This window comes from Bidens hawaiensis, unplaced genomic scaffold (genome assembly GCF_021521415.1).
Source record: "Bidens hawaiensis isolate Kalapana, Puna unplaced genomic scaffold, B.hawaiensis_p1.1 tig00032763_1, whole genome shotgun sequence".
Lineage (NCBI taxonomy): Eukaryota > Viridiplantae > Streptophyta > Magnoliopsida > Asterales > Asteraceae > Bidens > Bidens hawaiensis.
This window is the reverse complement of record NW_027495589.1, coordinates 142,140-154,460: the sequence shown is the minus strand read 5'-3', so window position 1 is coordinate 154,460 and position 12,321 is coordinate 142,140.

Sequence of the window (12,321 nt, the reverse complement as noted above, 5' to 3'; positions counted from 1 at the left end):
TGACACCATAGGGTATAACTAGGAAAGAAAATAAGTTAAGAAGGTGTAACATCTCGAAATTTCTAGAAAAATGATAGTAAAATATTATTTATTTATGATGGAAAAGTTTGCTTGAGTTAGTAGAGATGTAATAAAATAATAAAGATGGTTTAAGTAGGCTAATTAGATGGAGTTAAGTATGGACCAAAAAGGAAAGATGGGACTTAGGTCCATGGGCTTAAGAGAGTATAAATACCCCTTAAACCCTAATCCTTTCCATTATTATCCATCTCTACACCATAGCCTACATCTTGAAAAACACACACGAACACCATCCAAAAACCCGAGCTAAGATCCGAAGGTGGAAACCCGAACCCGTTGGTGCTAGATCGACAAATCAAAACAACATCAAGGCTAGACCGTGTTCGTAAACCTACTCGTTTAAGATACGTTTATATCGAGAACTTGTTCGTTTAAGTTCGGATTTAGTCTAGAAATCATAGATCTGTTTTAGTATGGTAAAAACGAATCCAACGAAGCTAAACTTACTGAAACTGATTAACATTTGATAGGTTAATTGTGTATAAGGGAAGCCGTATATATGTATTAACAATCGCACCCTTTAAAACCGATATTTTGATGAATAAAGGGTTGGGGTTTGTAGGCGCTGTATAGACGAGCTCATAGACACCTAAATCGTGTTGTTTCGTTAAGAAACGAAGGTTTATTGCAGATCTGGTACGAGTTGACTATTCTATGTTCATATCGATTTTGACTATGACCTCAGGGTCAAAGTCTGGATAAGACTAATGTGATTCGTTAAGGTAAAGTAACGAATTAATTAGCCAATTTGTTCTGGCAAGATAGCGAATCAGTTCACCAATTCGTTATGGCAAGATAACGAATTAGTTCACCCATTCGTTATGTGACATTTGTCAATTTCGGGTCCGAATAGTATTCGTTTTGTAAACTTTTATTATGTAAACCGACCTGTTTTGTAAACCGACACTTTGGAAATAATCAAAATGATGAATTTTATGTTACGATATTGTTTTACACTTGTTGGGTCTTGAAAACATTCAATTTGGTCTTTAAAACGCTTAAAAATCACTTAAAACGAACTACGGGACCAAAACTGGCATTTTTTAAAAATCAGGAAATAACCCTTCGCGGGGAGCGACGGGGTGGTCGCGGGGCGCGAAGGCAGGTCTACAGCTGCACGTTTTTTTTTGTTATTTTTATGCATACATGTGACCAAAACACCCCATTTTCATGCAAGACCATTTATGCTTGACCATTTCAACTTACCCTATATATACACCACCCTTTCCATCCATTAATCTCTGCTACAACTCCAAATTCTCTCTCAAATTCAAATATTTAAAGGTCATTTTCTTTGTGTTCTTGAATGTTTGACCTCTAAAAGTCAAACTGAGTTTTCTTTTTAATTCTAACTTGTTCATCTAACATTACTAACTCTTGAATATGGTGGTACAACATATATATATATATATATATATATATATAATACACACCCCTTGTTTCCTTTATTTGTTACCTTACCTACTCTGGTTGTTTAAGTTTCGAATGTCATAAGGCAAGGCTTCATGGGGACTTCGTGTTCTTGATATATACATACACACACATAACTTATTATACATATCGTTTATGCCTAACTTCTGCTCATTTTAGTTTGTTAGTCACACTTACAAGTCTTGGGTATGTGGAATCCGTCTATGAACTCATTGTGAGAGATGGAAACCGAACCAAACCGAACTTTTGTTAAAAAGACTTGTTGTTGACATTTTTAGCTGTAGAACTTAAAACATTTTCATTTGTACATTTTTATACAAGATCTATGATATATGGGTATGTAGAATCCATCTATGAACTTGTGAGATGGAAACTGAATCGATCCGATTTTACTCGCTTAAGACACACAAGTGTGTTTTTAGCTATCAAGATTTGTATATTTCTTTAAAAATAGTTTACAAACTGATTTTAATCATTTTCTTAAGTACTTGGAAATGTTGGATCCAACTTGGTCTCAAAACATAGTTGGACCGACAAAACCGAACACTCGCTTAACGTACGTTGTTAGTTCTAAAACAATAGATCTTCATACTTGGTTAAGTGTTATTATGTTTTAATGAGTTATCTCATAATAATTAATATTTTGGAAAGTTGACTTTGGGTTTGACCATTTGTCAAGACCCGAACCGACAACCCGAACACTCGTTAAAAAACCCGTTTTAGTATCTTTGTCCCTAAGGAATTTGCATTTTAGCATTTTTCCCACCTTATTACTTAACATTGGTTAAGTAAATATTAAGGTTAGATACTTTAACCCGGTTTTGAGCAAACTTACATTTTTAAAGGATTGTTATTATAAATTCTTAAATAGTTACATTTTAAACCTTGAACTTTAATTGTTTACTTTTTGCAACAATTATTTTATTTAAAGATCTTCAAGACAACCATTCTAAATCCAAGATTTTATTGTCATTTAGGCCTTGCTCGTTAAACTTCATCCATCCGGCTATTCATCTTTTACCGACCAAGTTTTGTACTTGAACGTGAGTAACTTCATACCCCGTTTTCTATCTTTTGTTTTGGGGTGACATTTTATACTTATTCAAATCAAATGCTTTATACTTGAGTCTTAAACCACAAACGTTGTTGTATACTTTACTTGAATAATTGCTCGATTTGGTGTTCTATGCTTATATGCCTATGTGTTTATCGCTTTCGGTTGGTGGAATCTTTAAATCCTAGACTACTTGGCATCCCCTTGTAGCAAGGTGTTGTTAACGTAATGCAATTAATGACATTCTATTAAATCCTAGACTACTTGGCAATCCCTTGTAGCTAGGTGGCGCTAACGTAATTCTATTAGCGATTATCAATTTATCCAAGTTGTTGCTTTTATTTATGGTTTTGTATACTAGATTTGTGGCTTTTCATACTATATATCTAGTGTTTAAACTTATGAATTGCTCACCAACCTTTGTGTTGATAAACTTTAATTTATGAAATGTTACAGGTTTGCATCTAGGTTGATTTTGGAGTTCGGTAAAGAAAACTTCACAAATACCGTTAGGATATTAGCAAAAATGAACAATATTTGATTTGCTATATTTTGTTATATTTTGTTGTATTTGACTTATGAATATTTGATTATGTGACATTTTCGATGTTGTGAAATGAAATGAGTTTGTTAAATATTGTCGCTTTAAATAGTGTCATGCGCTTATGAGCAATCGTTGCACCCCGGCATGTTCCGCTGCCTTTGGTCGGGGTGTGACACGTTAGGTCCAGATAACGAATCAGCTCACCCAATTCGTTATGTTTAGATAACGAATCAAGTCATGTTCAGATAACGAATCGGAATAACAAACCAGAGTAACGAATCAGTTAACGAACTGGATCATGAAAGATAACGAATTAAGCTAACGAATCAGGACAACGAAGCAGATAACGAATTAGACTGTGATCTGTTAACGAATTAGACTTAATTCGTTACAGCAATTGAGATGACGAATTAGATAATAATTTAAAAGTCTAACGAATTAGCTCGACCCTAGCCAGGGGCTCTGCCCCTTGGACCCTGCTAGGGGCTGCCGCCCCTAGAACCCCGCTGCCAGGGGCGCTGCCCCCGGACCCCCGTTTGTTGAGGGTTATAAGTAGACTAGAAACACGATATGAGTAGTGATAGTTAATTGACACGTGTAATTGTTATAAAGTTAGTCATGCACAGCTCAAGAAGGGAATAATCATCAACGGTGAACGTAACCGAGCTCAGGTGAGTTTCTAGCCCCATTTCCTTGTTATGTTTTCAGGGCTGTGTGCATACTCGATGTGAAGTGTGAATACACTTACCTTAAGTGGTAAGCGTATGCTATAATGATTGATGTGATAGTAAGTATTATGTTATGAATGAATGTTGGTCGGTGCGTGAACGATCTTCGGATATTGCACGCCCCGCCAATGGGAATGATCCCTAAGTGGTTATTAGTTTGTGTAAATGTTATTATGTAACTTGGTTATTATGTAAATGATGTAACGATAGAAAGTGTGTTGTAGACAAGCAGAGGCAGAGTGTGATAGAAGTGGCAAGGGTCTAGTAAGGGTGTTAGTGGCATGACGATAGTACGTGGTAGGGTAAGCATATACGCGCCTTCGTTATTAAAGTGGCATGACATGAGTGCGTGGCAGGGTAAGCCTATTGTAGGTTCCCTGGACGGATCACACGAGATATCCCGATATACACAGGTGCGGAATCCCTGTGTAGATCGTTACGGACGTAGAATATTAGCTTACGAACACACGTACACACAATACGAACAACCACACGTTATATTGATAACTCAAACCGAGATGCTTACAGACTCACGTCAATAGACTCACACGTAACTGAACTCGATCAACCAAAAACCTAACTGACCAACTCTGAAACAGTAACCCGTAGGTTTACTTAAATACACGACAACTTCGCCACAGGCGAAGTTGTCAATAACTTCGCTCGTTGAACAAGTTCGCCTAGGCGAACTTGTCAACAACTTCGCTTGGTTAACAAGTTCGCCTAAGCGAACTTGTCAACAACTTCGCTGTTACACAAACAATTACATAAACAATATTACAGACTCGATTACAGACTTTATACATATGAACTACTGACATCTATGCACCAACAGACTCCCCCTTGGCAGTAGCTTCATATCTTGATCTTTCAGCTCTTGTCTTGTAATCCTGTATCTTCATGCGTGCACTCCTTCTCTAAAACACACCGTGACTACTTGCTGATATTTCATTGCTTCATCCTTCCAAGCAGGAATATAGAATATCTTCTTTTCGTTCAACGCTTGCAAATCAGCTTTCGATAAGTTAACAAGATGCATCGGGTCATACACCCTCAGCACTTCTTGTTCATCTTCGTCTTCCATCACGGCTTCAGCAGTCTGGCAATCAACGTACCACCATTTTAGATTCTTCAACACATCTTGAGGCATATTCTTCATTGGAACCTCCTTGATGCATCGGATCGGCTTGTACTTCATCACCATCCATGGCTTGCCATCTGCTCTCAATCCCCTCTCTGTATCCTCCACGAGCTTTCCCTTCTGTGGCGTTAATAGTTCAAACTTCTTTTCTTTTACGCCTTCTTTCCACACAATCTTCTCAATCATTCTTGCCATATTGTTGTCACTTCTGTTTATCAGGCCCAATCTGCCCAAATCTTTTACCTCGCATTCCGGCAACGTGTTGAAAGATCTCAACATTCTCTTGAAGTATTTAATGCCATCATAACGTTTTACCACAAATAACTTGATCTGTTCATCATAAATCCAACAGATGATTCCCTTCTTCGCCTCAGCATAGCCTTTAATATTATAGCTTTTCTTGAACATGGCTGGAACAGCAGGCTTCTTGGTCTTGATAAACCAATGAGCACAGCCTTCCTTCCACCTAGGCTGCTCCTCCCACTCAGTAGTCTCATCCATCTCAGCCCTCACATCGGCTTTCTCAACCTCAGGGAGCTCGTGCTCGACATTTTCATCAACAATCTCTCCTTCCTCTATCACATTTTCAACCATAATTTCTGCACCAATCTTTTCAATCTCACTGATTGGCAGAACATCTTCATCAAATAATACATCGTCGCTGAACATGTCATCATCAAGTTCCTTCAGCGCATCGATAACATCATCTTCCACCAACACTACATCATCACCAGAACCACCAGCCACGTTAGTAGACTCCCCCTCAGCTGTGGAAGCCCCAAGAGCTTGTGAGGTTCTTGGCAGCTCACCACCTGCACCTTCCGGTGCATTGGGATCATCGTCTCGGTCTTCTCTACGCTTGGTCCTCAACTCATCTCCTCTACAGCTCATCTCCCCCTGAGATGCCAAGTACTCCTTCAAGGCATCTATTATTTTCCCGTGCTCAGCCAGGAGGGATGCCTGCAATTGATTTGCTTCCACTAGGCTTTGAATAGTCTTTGACTGCTCAGCTACAATCCGCTCTAGTGAAGCTATCCGTTCCGAGTCAGAACTGGGCGTGTCCGCAGGTGGTACCGTACCCGATACTCCTGCAGTAGTGGTGACCGTAGACTCAACAAATCGTGCTACTACCACCGGTGGAGTACGCGTTTGAGGTGGTAGAGACACAATTTCTGGAGCCGACGTCTGAACGGCCGTGATCTGTGGAAGGTCAGCCGATGATGTAGCCACTACGGGAACAACCGTAGCGCTTGTACTCAATACCTGCACAGAGGTAGGAACAAGGGACATACCAGACAAGGCAGGTGGAGCAAAACGTGCAAACCTTGAAGTCTCTCCTGCTCCTAATCCCATACCTGTCGTTTCCCTTCTTGAGCGCTTTCGCACCAGCTGCACAGCCTCCTCTTCATCAACTTCCTCATCTTCGTCATCAACAATTCTCTTCTGCTTACCCACCGTTCTCTCATGTCTCACCATCATCTGTCTGGCCTCTTCCATCACATCATCAAAATCAGCTTGTGGACCCGAGACTTGAATATTCTCATGTGAATCAAATCGGTCCATATCAAACAACCCTTGCCCGCCGAACATGGCGTCAAGATCAATCTCAGAAGCTGGCACAGCAGCAGATACAGCAGTAGATACAGCAGTAGATACAGCAGGCGCAGCTGATACAGCCTGGGGTGCTGCCGCCTGTTGTTGTCTTGGGTCCCTAAACTCGTCCCCTGCCGCAGGCACATACTCCGGGTTAATAAGATACCCAAAAAGCGGAGTATGCCTGGGACGCAGCTCAGGCTTGCTTCGTGCGCTGGAAGTGCGACACTGAGCAAAGATACGTTTCGTCACACATTCCACGTATCGAATAGGGCGTCTTTGAGGTAGCGACGGAGCCACATGATTTAAAATCATCTGTAGGAATCGTGGATACATTGTAAACCGCTCACGCGCCACAGCCCTCCTCTGACGATCGATCTCGTAAAAGATCATCTGACTAAAAGAATATCTTCTATTGTAAGTCAGGGCAGTCATAGCGGACTGCATTGTCGCACCCATTCCATCAGTGCCCGCCTTCCGTCCCGACATACAGACTATCATGACATGCATTAGGAAGCGCCACTGATCTAATAAGAATCCTTTCCTTCGCTGTGTATCCCCTAAGAGACCTGAATACCCCATCCTTAGGAACGCGCCATCACGAAAAGGAGCAACAAACTCCGTGGGGTCATCTCTTGTTTCTTCTCCAAATTGCAACGCCACCCGTATGTGTTCAGAGGAAAACTGAACAACTTGACCAATAACGGTGGCTCGCATCACCGGGGGCTCAACCCGGCAATCATACTCTACCGTCTGCCAAAAGTCTTCAATATTCGGCAGTGAAATAGGCAGGGTAGTTGTGATAGCGTGAAAAATTCTTGAGCGCAGGAGAAAGGTAATTATCTCCCTGTAGTCCTCCACGCCTTTTGCATCTGGATCTAGAGTGATGAACTGGTTATGGGCTGGAAAGAATTGCCTCTGATCGTCACCGTCATCACCACCAGCTCCTCCAACAGCAGCCATATCTGCACTAAACGAACCAAGTTAGATAACCGTTAAGCAACTCACAAGTTCGCTTTATACCATGAGCGAAGTTGTGATCAAACATGTATAGGCGAACTTAAAGGTGAGGTGAAGTTGGGAACAACTTCGCTTCATCTGTAAGTTCGTCTAATTAAATTTAAGTAAAATGATCAAGGCGAAGTTGATGTTAACTTCGCCTTATCACAACATCGCCTAGGCGAAGATAAGAGTTAGGCGAAATTAAGCTTCAGGCGAAGATGCGGATAACTTCGCCTCAAGCGAAATTAAGCCCCAGGCGAAGTTGCGGATAACTTCGCCTAAACCCTAACTTCGCCTACATCTGAATCGGCGACTGTTCAGATTCAAACGGCCCAAAATCCGATGATTTCGCACGATTTGACGATCCAGGAGAGAAGAACACAACATATTAATGTTATTAAGACGAAAAGTTCATCCATGAACACGTAACACAAGTTTGAAAAACTCGGTTTTGAAGGTCCGACGACCCGAGGTCTCGAACCGGGTAAAAACGACCATGAAAAGAACATGTTTGTGAGGTATATCGACAGCACGTACCCTCAACCGATAATAGAAACTGAGAAAAGAAGATCGAAAACGAATAGGAATCAAGTTCGCCGGATAATTCTTAAGTTCGCCGGAAAACTCAGAGCGAAGTTACGGATAACTTCGCCTAGGCGAAGTTAAGCACAAGTTCGCCTGATTCAACAACTTCGCCTATAATTTCAAAATCAAACCTTTAAGTTTGAACATTTTGCAATTAACATTTGAAACTTCCAAAAAGAGTTAAACAAATATGATCATGTCTAAGTAACCAGTTATCAAAAAGACACTACAAAAATAGGAAAAACTTATAAAAATTTAACAAATAAGGGATCAAATTTCAGTCTAGTCAGGGACACCATGTTTTAGAAAAGATCCTAACAGGAATCATACTAACTACGTGACTGTTACATAGATCTGTGTTTAGCTGTATTATGACATATAGAGACATGTTGTAAGCAGGTAATATACTTAACATGGTTTTCATCGTTTCTGTGATACGAGTTAGGTTCAATTAATCCTTAAAATTTAAGTGGGCAACAACTCAGAAATATTGATGCTTCCTATCTATCCTCAAAGTGTATTTGGCTTTCCCCAAGTCACCCCGAATTGACTTCGACCCATAGTGTCTGATTAACTTGTAAGTATTCTATGTCTGGATCCCGTATTCATTCTTACTCCATGATTGAGAAGTCTCGATATCTTGAACTCTCTAATGTTACAATAACTTCATAAGTACTATTTTTTTTTTTCAAACGATACTTATAGACTTCAGAGTAATAAATAACTACAAGTCCCGAATCTGGATCACTGCAGTGTCTTGAAACGCTTTCTTCACGGGAATCAGAACACTTACGGGCTCGTGTATGACTGGGTAATCACTTTTCTGCCTATCATTCGGAAAGATATACATGAAGACACACAAAACTCTTAAGGAGTTTCCACATAAAATCAAGTAAACTTTAATTTGTATCACATCTACTTTTACGCACCATAAAAAGTTACCATGACATACAATGATTGTCCTAAAGCCTTTTAAGCCTAATAACTTCACCAGTTAAGCACACAAAGTTAGTATATATATCATTTTCCACGGTTGGATCAATTTTCTGTTAAACATAGCAAAGAACTTCTTTACGAAATATTAGACTTGAAAAGTAATTTCATTTCCCTAAAAAAATATTGACTTTAGTCACCCCGATCACGTCAAAGTCTTCAGGTAAACGGCAATCCCGAAGATCCATTGGATCAATTGGACCGACCACATACAAGTATGTGTCCTTCTCACTAAGAATGACCGACTAATTTTCAGCGACAGAAAGAAAACACATCTTAACTGCCCCGGTCACTTTCAGTCATCTGGTTAATGGCGACCCTCATTCTCTAAGTAGAAACGAGGACCAAAACATATCCGAGGATATGTCCATCAAACTGAGGTAACCGACTAATTTTAAGCAATAGTGATGTTTTTTTTTTTTTTTTTTAAATAATCACAAAAACATGGTTACTCGGGATTGATCATCCCGTTCAGCTCAATTAGGTTTTGAAATCTGGATTTATCAAACGCTTTTGTAAATAAATCAGCGAAATTTTCCAGCGTATCGACCTTTTTGACCTTGATCAGTTTCTTCTCAGCACAATCCCGTATGAAGTGATGACGAATGTCAATATGTTTAGTTTTACTATGCTTCACGGGATTGTTAATTACTGAGATGGCAGCAGTGTTATCAATTAAAATAGGAGTGAGTAAGAAATTCAGACCATAGTCGCGCAATTGTTGCTGAATCCACAAAACCTGAGAACAGCAGTTGGATGCTGCCATATATTCAGCTTCGCACGTTGAGATTGCGACTGACGTCTGTTTCTTGCACTGCCATGAAACTAATCTTCCACCAAGAAACTGACAACCTCCAGTTGTTGACTTCCGACTCTGATTGCACCCTCCATAATCAGAGTCCGTGTAAGCGACCAGCTCCAAGTCACCTCCTCTCGGGTACCACAACCCTAGCTTCGGCTTGCCTTTGAGATACCGCAAAATCCTCTTCACACCTTTCATGTGAGATTCCTTTGGGTTTGCCTGAAAACGAGCACAAAGACAAACAGCAAACATTATATCAGGCCTAGAAGCAGTTAAATACATCAAAGAACCTATTATAGCCCGATACTGAGTTGGGTCCACATCTGCGTCACCGTCAATTTCAGCTCCCAACTTGTGGTTGACGCAAATTGGAGTGTCAAATGGAGAAGAGTCCTCCATCTTGAAACGCTTGAGGACATCATGAACATATTTAGTTTGATGAATGAACATCCCATCCTTCTTTTGATCAACCTGCAATCCTAAAAAGAACGTTAGTTCACCCATAGCACTCATCTCGAATCTTTTCTTCATAACGGCCTCAAATTCCTGACACATGGAGACTCTTGATGCAGCAAATATGATGTCATCCACGTAGACTTGAACTAGCAGGAAGTCACTTCCTTCTCTCTTCACAAACAAAGTACTGTCGATCAAACCCCTTTCAAAACCATTTTCTAGCAAGTAGTCCGATAACGTTGAATACCAGGCACGAGGTGCCTGATGTAATCCATACAGCGCCTTGCTCAACTTGTATACGTGATCAGGAAAGTCTGGGTCAGGAAAACCCGGAGGTTGCTCAACATACACAACCTCATCCACTTTCCCATTGAGGAACGCACTCTTCACGTCCAACTGAAACGCTTTCATCTTTTCATGAGCAGCAAACGCCAGAAACAATCTTATGGCTTCCAATCTGGCGACCGGAGCGAACACTTCATTATAGTCTATCCCCTCTTGCTGATTAAACCCTTTAACGACCAGCCTCGCCTTGTTTCTTATAATGATCCCCTTATCATCTCTCTTGCACTTGAACACCCATTTTGTGCCTATCGCATGCACATTCTTTGGTTTTTCAACCAAAGTCCAAACTTCCATCTTCTCGAATTGAGCCAACTCTTCTTGCATGGCCTCGACCCACGAGCTGTCCTTTAAAGCCATTTGATAATTTTTCGGTTCAATCTGGCTTATAAAGCAGGTATACAGGCATTCATCGATTATTCCTGTCTCCTTAATGCTTGTATAAACACAGGTGTGTTCATTCAAGCTGCTTCTCGTTTGTACACCTGAGGACACATCACCAATCACATTATCCAAAGGGTGATTTTTATGAATTCTCGTGGTCGGAACAGAACCGACATGCAAATTATCGTCCAAATTAGAAGAGATCTCATCAATGGTTGTTTCATGCTGAGAGTGAAAAGGATTGATAAATTCTTCTTCAGTTGAGGCAGCAGGGGTATCGATAGTGTTTGATGAGGAAGGTTGACATTTTTCAATCAGCTGTCTTTGCAATAGATTTTCTTCCTCATCGAGCATCATCTTCGTCGCAGCTCTTTCTTCTTCTTCAGAAATCTCCAAATCCGGTACGTTAAACGACTTAAAAAGCTTAACATAGTCGAAAAGCTCAGCAGGTCCATTGCTTGGTTTTGGCGGTTGGTAACTTGTGATGTCAGTGTTACATACCACCTCCACCTTGCAAGTCGAAGTATTGAAGACACGCCTGTTGGGAGTCCCAACAACATAACCGACTAAGATTCCTTCATCGGCTACTTCTCCAAATTTCGAATTTTTCTTCAAGATCGAACTAGGAGACCCGAATGGTTCAAGACCACTCAAGTTGGGCTTCCTTCCATGCATAAGCTCGTAGCAAGTTTTACCAAGTCTCTTAACGGTTAACACTCTATTCAGAACATAGCAGGCTGTAGCGACTGCTTCAGCCCAGAACATCACAGGAAGCTTCGAATCTGCCAGCATAGTCCTGGCTCCTTCAATTAAAGTTCGGTTCTTCCTTTCAGCCACTCCATTCTGTTGCGGAGTATACGGAGCGCTGTATTGATGTTCAATTCCTTTCTGAAGACAGAAGATCTCCATTTCAAAATTCTTGAACTCTGTCCCATTGTCACTTCTGATGAACTTAACTGTTTTACTCATGACGTTCTCAACTTTAGTAATCAAACTCTTCACCATTTGAGCCGTCTCATCTTTCGATTTCAGAAAATATACCCACGAGTATCGCGAGTAGTCATCAGTGATCACCAAGCAGTAAGAAGTACCTCCTAGACTTTTTACATTCACTGGACCGAAGAGATCCATGTGAAGCAGTTCTAGAGTACTGGCAATTGAGTTGACCTTCTTGGTGAGATGGGA